The sequence below is a fragment of the Condylura cristata genome, unplaced genomic scaffold, assembly GCF_000260355.1.
Source record: "Condylura cristata isolate star-nosed mole 26May11 unplaced genomic scaffold, ConCri1.0 scaffold00012, whole genome shotgun sequence".
Lineage (NCBI taxonomy): Eukaryota > Metazoa > Chordata > Mammalia > Eulipotyphla > Talpidae > Condylura > Condylura cristata.
This window is the reverse complement of record NW_004567113.1, coordinates 18435920-18445128: the sequence shown is the minus strand read 5'-3', so window position 1 is coordinate 18445128 and position 9209 is coordinate 18435920. Positions and strand designations below refer to the sequence as shown.

Sequence of the window (9209 nt, the reverse complement as noted above, 5' to 3'; positions counted from 1 at the left end):
AATTCACAAGAGACACTAGGCAGCAGAACAGGCAGATCTACTGAAATACACTGCTGAGGGGAGCAGTAGGCAAGGAGAGGTCTGCTCCATATTTGGATCACCTCCCTGGACAGGATGGAAATCAGGCCTTAGCATTGATAGCACTAAGAGTTAACCCCTAGATCACAGGAAGGCCCTATACTTCATTATTTAAGAAAATATTTCTATTGTCAGGAATTAGGTCCTGGCGTACTTGGGGGATAAAGGAACATCATGCCTATAATTTTTCCAATATGGTTCAGTAAAAAACATGTACTTTTTTGAAGATTCATTTTATTTGTTTATGCATACAAGAACTGGGGTATAGGCCTGAGGTGCAGGAAGTGAGAAGATTCACCAGAGACAGAATGGGGAACAGAACAGGCAGACTGACTAAAATACACTGCTGAGGGGAGCAGCAGGTGAGACAAGAGGGATTTTCTGCTCCACATGTGGGTCTCTTCACTGGCCAGGGACCACACTCTGCTGCAGTGGCTGCATATAGTTTCAGAGTGCTGAGACTTAACACCTTGCACCACCAGGGAGGCCCTATGTACATATTTATTAAGAAAGTTAATAAAGTAATTGGGATTAAAACTTAACTTTTGAGAAATCTATGTAAAGAGTATATGTGTAATATTTTTTGCACCCTTCCTGCAATTCTGATATTAGTTCAAAATAAAAGTTAAAAGGGTAAAAAGACAGGGCATCAGTTGATAAGTAATTTTGTCCTTCACCTTCCACCTTCTGCCTTTCCAAATGAGGATACAATGCAAGCTTGTAACCACAAAGATGAAATCCTCAAGCCAAGAATGATGAGCACAAAGCTTCCAGCTTACATCCCAGATGGCAATCAGCCCTCAACTGCCTTCTTTGCTTTGTTTAAGACGCCCTTTGGTTTTCTGTTGCAGCACATGAGAATCGCACTGCACAGCCAAGTTAAGTAATCGTCCGAAGTCACACAGCACAAATTTGGCAGGAATAGAATGATAACCTACATTTGTCTATGTTTGCAAACAAAACAAGCCTTTCTGGTCTAGATCATCCCCAAGTTTCTCTGTGAAATACTCCAGAATGAGACAGATACATGTGAGTACCTATCACAGAGCAGAGATGTTTGCTGAATCAGTAGTGCAAGAATCCAAGCACATCTGTTTCCAATATTAGGCTATTCTGAGCTATTTTTAGGTGGTTAAAAAAAAACTGTATATATGTGGGTGGAATACTCAGTCTGCAGATATTACTCAGCAGTTTCATTCAGCTTCTTGGATCTTTCTCACCATGCTTTCCCCTTCCCTTTCTGGGTCTCTTTTCTACTTCCCAAAAATCCTTCTAGTCCTCTCCACTCAGCTCCTGCAACCTCATTTTCCTCAAACCCCCAAAGAAGGGAGGAGCTGAGTACAGAGGCCCCTGAAAATGCTCTATGAACAAAATGGTTCATTCTGGGGAAGATAGCAGTTAGCCCTCGGGAAGAATCATCTTTCCCAGTTTGGCAAGGAAAAATAAAAAACAGGGAGTCCTCACCTCTGGCCAGGTAAGAGCAGTTACCCAGAGACTGAGGTTTTAAAAACTCCAGGCAGAAGAACTAAGCTGTAGGAAGACACCAAATCTGGACATGACAAACCCATCAGAAGTTTCCTAAGACTTCAAAAGTTGAAGAACATAACAGGACCCAGGAATCACGAATTTTATTAAGGTGAAATATGTTAAACATGTAGTTTCATTGATTTGTTTTACATTTGTTCAAAATGAATTTTGAAATCTTAAAAAACAAGAATCTTATTATTTATTACACCATGTAATAAATACCAAAATACAAGTAGAGGTATTTTGTTCTTACCTAGATCCTAGAAACAGACCTACATAGCAGCGGCCTCACAGGAAGAAGACTGCAGCAGCGGTGACCTATTGAGACCTTGGGTTCTGAGCTATTTATGGTTATTCACAGACTTTGCAGAGAGGGAGCATTTTTAGGTCTTAGGTCTCGAGTTAGGTCTAGGTCACTTTGGATCTCATAAAACCATAGTTCTGCCCTGGCAAGGTCATGTTTGTCTGGGGATACTGGAGATTGAGAGAGGGCAGTGGGGAGAGCATGTTGGAGTTCTAGCTCTTTATACTACCTACAACCAGTGTAGTGCTGGTGAAATCCTAGGCAAGGCAGTATTAGGGAAGAGTCAAGCCAGAGAGACTTCTCTCTTTTGCCTCTATGCTTGTGATCATCTCATCTTCTATTCCTCTGCCCAGAGACTCCTCCACTGGTGGCAAAGAATTATGTCCACCCCAACTCACAGGACATGAGTACCACATAGTCATTTCCATTAAAGAGCTGGAATGGGGAAAGGGCACCATGGAGATGTGAACAGGCTTTGAAGAGTTCTGGTCCTGGGTCCTCCCTGGTGGCGCCAGAGGTTGAAGCACAGCACTAGAAAGCTATCTGCAGCCACTGCAGCATGAGTTTGATCCTTGACCAGGGAGGTGGCCCACATGGCATGGCAGACCTCTCCTGACCCGCTCGCCTCAGTGAATTTCAATTGGTCTGCCTGTTCCAATTGCCATTCTATCTCTGGTGGATCCTCTCACCACCACCCCCCTCCCCCACTTCTCCATGCCTCTGGCTTGTATGCATAAATAAATCTTTAAAAAGAAAGAAAAGTTCTGGTCCAGGTCAGCTACCTCCTGAAACAGCTACAGGCTGATGTACTTGGCCCTCCAGAGATAAGGTACAGAGCCCCCTATCTTCCTGTCCTTCGACGTAGCCTTACTTAGGCCTCAGGCCCAGGCAAATGAGATAGCTGGGCTGCAACCTGCACTGGGATCCAGGCTCACTTGCTGGTGGCAGTGACTCCATAATAAATCTTAAGCTTCCATGGAATCTTGGCATCAGCCAGTAAAGAACTTCAAAGATCTAGCCTCATTATAGAATGGGACAGTAAAAACTTCAACCCTGTTCTAGTTATTCAGGACCTACCTGTTCAGCGAGGGGGAGTGGAAGGGAAGGGCAGTGAGCATGGAGAAGTGACAGTCAAATTCTCCACAGGGGCCAGAGTGTCAAGGTCTAGATCTGATAAATTTGCCCCTCAATAAATAGTTTTATAAAACATCTTTTGGACTCAAAATGGGATTTCCTAATGTTGTTTTGGAACTATGCAATTCTATTTATTGTATTTCCTTAAAAGTGAGAATGCACCAGGACTATACTTTTTAAAAAGTGTAGCTTCAGCTTTGCTTACAGATATGAAGCAATGTACAGTGACTTTTATTGAATAAAACCACAACTTATGGAAACTTCTGCAGAGCACAGAAGTGCTAGTGCTATACTGAAAATAAGGATGGCAAGGAGTCAAGTACATTAGCATATATAGTGAGCAAATATTGTTTTCCCTATCCTGATTCTCTTCTGATATAGTATTCAGTTTTCCTATGAAGAAAGTTCCCATCCGGTATTCTCCCATATTTGAGGTGAACAAATGGCTCTATTGCTTGTTTTGGGGCAGGGGATGTGAATCAAGGCCCACCAGAGCACCTCCACACAGGACTGCAGAAGTACACATGGACACATGACATTCGGACCCAATGAGTCACAAGGAGACTTTTGTTAGGACTATATGGAGAAAGGTTGGGAGTCTTACTTGTACTTGGGCTTGGGAGCTAATGGGACTACAGATATTGACAGCCATGAAAGAAAAAACAAAGAAAGCAGAATCCAGAATCGGTGAAAAGTTCAGATCTTGGGGAGAATGTTTTGATGTCCCAGATCAATATTATCTTGAATCAATAAAGTCTGAGTTGAGTACTATTATAAGGAAATATCTCTACAGGTTCAGTTTTTAAGAAATTGATGATACATAGCAAAATGGGTCTGCATTTCTGCTCTAAGATTTATCAAGTACTTTAGTACATGCTTCATGTACTAAAGTATTAAGCACTTTAAAGATTTTACATAATAGAATTTTTAAAACCACAAAAACGTATCACTATTATTCCTTTCAAGCCAAGTAGAGCAGGCACTTAAACCCTGTTCTCTTCAGCTAGACTTGACAAGACCTGAATAAATTACTCCACTATGCTGAGACCTTGGTCACATCACCCATCTCCTGCGTGAGGTGGCTGTCCAACATCTTAACTTCTGAAATATTTTGTTCAAAAAAATAATAGGAAGGATAGACGAATGTAATCAATCAAAGGGAGCAGGATAGGGCTCAGAATCTCCTTTCTTGTGCCCTCCTTCCCCAAGGAATTCCTAGGGCTTTAAAACATTTTTTGAAAAGAACTTCATAGAGTACCATAAGAAAAGATGAATACATTCCTTACATCTTGATAAGAAATACCAATATAATTACTGGGGGAAAAGTAAGGTGTTTACAGTGTGTTGTTTTTTGTGTGTGTTATAAAAAAGAAAAAGGGTTTACATATACAAGAATTCTTTATATTCATTGCCTGTGTGGTCAAAGAATGGCAGGAGATTTTTCACTTTCTGAATGTATTATCTGGGGAGAAAAGGAAAAAAAGGAGGAGAAAGAGCAGGTAAAAGGAGGAGGAAGAAAAACAAAACTATGGCATTAGCATCATGACTACTGGTAGGTTAAGTTGGCTAGGATGGTTCTCTTAATGGGTGGTGATATGATCCAAAAATAGAAATTTTTTTCTTTCAAAGACATCTTTTTATGTGACTAAATGCTAAAAATACTAAGTCATTAAAGGGTAACAAAATATCTAAACTAAAATTAGTAGGTTAACAGTTTTCTAAAGACCCGGATACAGAGCCTATTGGGGAAGTCGGGCTGCCTCCTGCCTCCAGAACTTAGCTGCAGAGTTTCTGCTCCTCTATGCACAAGCTAAAAGTGGAAATTTCCTCATTTGGGGAATTCATTCATCCATTAAATAGTTCCCAAGTGCTTACTCTTTGTCAGATACTTTGCTAAGCACTGAGGATAGAGTAATTTACAAAATCCCTGCCCTCATGGGTTTACACCCCATGGGGGAGAAGGGAGAAAGGGCAATAACCATGATGAAGATACAAAATACATGCTACATTCCATTAGTCCTACAGTGAACACTTTTTTTACAGTTTAGGAAATCCAAAGTTGGGATGTATCTTTTGGTAGATAGCATCTCACACACAACTGGCAGGGATTTTGTTTGTTTTTCTCTGAGGTCCCTTGATGGCATCCTAGATTTAATGAAATATGAGAAAATAATGCATAGGATAATGTATCATACTGACATGACACGTGCCATAGAGAAAAATACGCTGGACAGAGGGAGGAGTTTGAGGAGCGTGTAACTTTGAACAATTAGGAGACACCTATATAACAATTTCAGTGTACGTAATGAAGGAGTAAGGCAAGGCACTCCACTGTGGGTGGAATAGCAAGTTTCCTCAATACAGAAAAAGAATGTGTGTGAAGTACAGGAGAAAGAAGTTTCAGAAGCCAGTGTAGCTGGGGGAGGGAATAAAGCAAATGAGGCCACAGATGAGTGGGGTTAGAGACTGCTCAGGAACTGTAGGCCACCCTTCTACCTAGGGTGGTTTTCATAGTGCATTAAGTACATCACGAACACAGGCTTTGGAGCTAAATTGCCAATTCTTATCCCAGCAATCCCACTTCCTATTTGCTATGGTATCAGGTGGCAAGTTAATCTTTGCCATTTGTAAAATGGTTAGTAACACTTATAGTAACCTTATAAAGTTGTTGAGAGGATTAAGTAAATCATTTTATGTACAGCACTGTGAATAGTCAGACAGCTAAGTATATGTCTGATGTTCCTATTATAGCTGCCTCGTCGTTACCAATTTATTTGGTATGTGGTTTAATGGATAGTAATTGTCATTACTTTGGACACTAACTTTCTAGTAACCAAGTATTTAAAAATGTAGACATGAAATATATATTTTAAAATATTTATTTATTTATGCATACAAGAACTGGGGTGCAGGTCACAGGTGCAGTGGGGTGAAAGGATTCACCAGAGACAGAGTGGGGACAGGAACAGGCAGACTGATGTACACTGCTAAGGGGAGCAGTTGGTGAGAAAGGAGAGGTCTGCTGCACTACTCCCTGGCTGGGGATCGAACATGTGCTGCAGTGGCTGTGGATAGTTTCATAGTGTTGTGCTTTGAAACACACTTTTATACCACATATTTCAAACACATATCACCATCTCTACTCTGAGACACAAATTGTCTTATCTACTTGTCTTCATAAGCAGGTTAGGCAACACACCATGCCATCAACACCATTGCTCCCACCAACCAAAAAACAAACTTCAACAATGGTATTTGTTTGTTACTATTAAGTTTTCCACTAGAAAGTAAGAGAGGATGGTCAACATGGACCACAGAAACAAGACACTAAAGTAAGGAATTAATTATAAGGAAGACATTTCAAAACTAGATTTCAAACCAATGAATTTTGTTAGGTGCTCTGTTATGAGGTTTGGTTAAAGAAAAGAAAAATCATTTTTATTTACCCAAGTCAAAAGTAGAGATTATGGGTGCTCCCAGGTGGCGCAGTGGGTTAAAGCACAGTATTAAGAAGCTAAAGCCACTTCAGCATGAGTTCCAGCCCCATCCCTGCCCCAGAGGTGGTCCACATAGCTGATCCACATTGTGTGGCAGACCTCTCCTAACCTGCCCGCTGCTCCCCTCAGCAGTGTACTTATCAGTCGGCCTGTTCTGCTCCCCACTCTGTCTCTGGTGAAGCCTCTCACCATCCTGGAACCTCTGGCCTGTACCCCAGTTCTGTATGCATAAATAAATCTTTTTTTTTTTTTTTAAAAAGTATAGATCATGTGTATTTCAATGGTCCATGGCATTAGGTTTATGAAAGTCAGATGTACAGAGCCCAAGTCAGGCGGTAATGATGTTTTTCCTATTTTCCTTTATTTAAGAAATCGATCTTGAGCATCTATCAAGTAAAAGGGAAGACGACAGATGCATAACCATACAAACCCGAACAAAACAAGGTCCCTGCCTTTCCTCTATAATGTCAGTGAAAGTGGATACACATAAAATCTTTCTCTTAAATAAGAAGTACACTTCAAGGCTGTTCTGTAGTGACCAAGCCTCTGTTCCCTTTCAGACCCTGGCTGGGAGCCACTGCCCCTTTTTGCCTTTTCTTAAGACTAGAAATAGCAGCTCTACCCCATCTGAGACACCAAGACAGAGGCAATATGCAGGTCAGGGGGAAGTCTGGGGGCTTCAACCTCATCTCTTCTGCACCCAACTATCCTGCTCATAGTTCTTCCTGCCCAGGAACGATGTTAGGAAAGAATATCGGTCAAATTAAGGGAAAACTCACAGTATCCTGTCAGCTATTCTCACCAAAAGTTAAAAGGGCAGGGTAGTCTGAAAAGGCTGGCTGAAAACATTGGATTAAAACTTAGTGCCTTAAATTTCAAGATGCTACATCCTTTTATTATAAAATAATAATACAAATGATACCCAAGAGTTGCACTTCATCTCAGTCTTATTCCTGATGATGGATGGAATGGGGCACAGAAAAGAGCTAAGGAGAGGGTTAGGGGAGGGTGAGGGTTAAAAAGGGTGAAGCACAGGGACTGGCTGAGATCCTATGCACACATTTCTTGGTAATAAAAACACTAAACAGTTATTGGTTACTTTTTTTTACACTATGACAAAATGCCCCATGGCAAATGTCTGAAGGAAAGTAATGTCCAGGTTTTTTTGTTTGTTTGTTTTTTTAAAAAATATTTATTTATGCATACAGAACTCGGGTACAGGCCAGAGGGGCAGGGGTGGTGAGAGAATTAACCAGATACAGAGTGGGGTGCAGAATAGGCCGAATGACCAAGAACACTGCTGAGAGGAGCAGTGAGTGAGACAGGAGAGGTCTGCCGTGTCATGTGGGTCACCTGGGGTGGGGATGGAACTCATGCTGAAGTGCGTTTAGCTTCTCAGTGTTGTGCTTTAACCCGCTGCACCACCAGGGAGGGACCTGGCAATGTCCAGTTTTAAAGACAATGCTTAGTGCATAGTATTTCTGGCTACTCCTTCCCCCTCCTCATTCTGCAAGTCAACCTGGCTTAAAACCTTGGCACTGGGAAAGGAATATTCACCATAACTTTGGTGATATTTGACATCTGTAATTCCACTTTACAGATGAAAGAAGGACCTGCCTTCTAAGCATAATATTCATATATATATTTAAAGAGTTATTTTCTTATTTATTCATACAAGAGCTGGGGTGTAGGTTAGAGGTGTGAGAGGTGAGAGGATTCATCAGAGACAAGAGTGGGGAGCAGAACAGGCAGAATAACTGAAATACACTGCTGAGGGGAGCAGCTGGCAAGACAGAAGAGGTCTGCCATGCCATGCGGGTCAGCCCCCTGGCAGGGATTGAACTTGTGCTGCAGTGGCTGCTGCTAGCCTCATAGTACTGTGGCTTAACCCCTTGTACCACCACAGAGGTCCAATATTCATGTACTTTTTAATGTTTCCTTTATATCATCTTTTACTAGACAGTGCTCAGCCCCAGAGATAAGAAAGTAAATTACACAGTCCTGTTCTTAACAAAGAGCTAGCACATATACATGTACATGGATTTCCAGATAAGCTTTCAGATGATGCCAGAGTTAAATCTTAAGGATTTAGCAGGAGTGTTCACTAATGAAAGGAGAGAAAAGGGTGCATTTGGATATATAGACAGAAAATGTTGGGAAGGCAAAAGCTGGAAAGATAGCCAAAGCCAGAACATAACACACCTGTAGACTAAGTCAAAAACTTTGGATTTTATTATGGAGAGAAAGGGCAACACTGAAGGCCTTTAAGAAGAGGGATGACAAGAACAGATGTTTGCTATGGCTAGGCGTACCCAAAGGTGGACTGAAGACTAGAATAGAGGGAAGCCAGGGGCTTGAATGTGGACAAGCTAGTTAGAAAGCGATTGCAGCAATCTTGGTGGAAAATAATGAGAACATAAACTATGTCACAGGCAGAGAGGACAGAGAGCAGAGGACCTATTTGAGTAACATTCTATAAATAGAAATGACAGCTTGAACACTGGACATTTGTGGGAGAAATCTAGAGTCTAAGATTCCTCCCCTTTCTTCTCTAAAAGTAAGTAATTATTTGAGTAGTGATGTTAATAAATGTGCCACGACACACAGAGGTATATTGATTTTTTTTTTTCTTTCTTTAAAGGAGGTTGGGGAAGATGAGTTCAATTTTA

At 41.3% G+C, this 9209-nt stretch overlaps 1 protein-coding gene across 1 annotated transcript in view; it reads right to left on the bottom strand.

Annotated features, from left to right (window-relative positions):
• The window catches only part of G3BP2 (GTPase activating protein (SH3 domain) binding protein 2), a 72962-nt gene that overhangs the window by 63033 nt on the left and 720 nt on the right, over positions 1-9209 (bottom strand). The window lies entirely within an intron of this gene.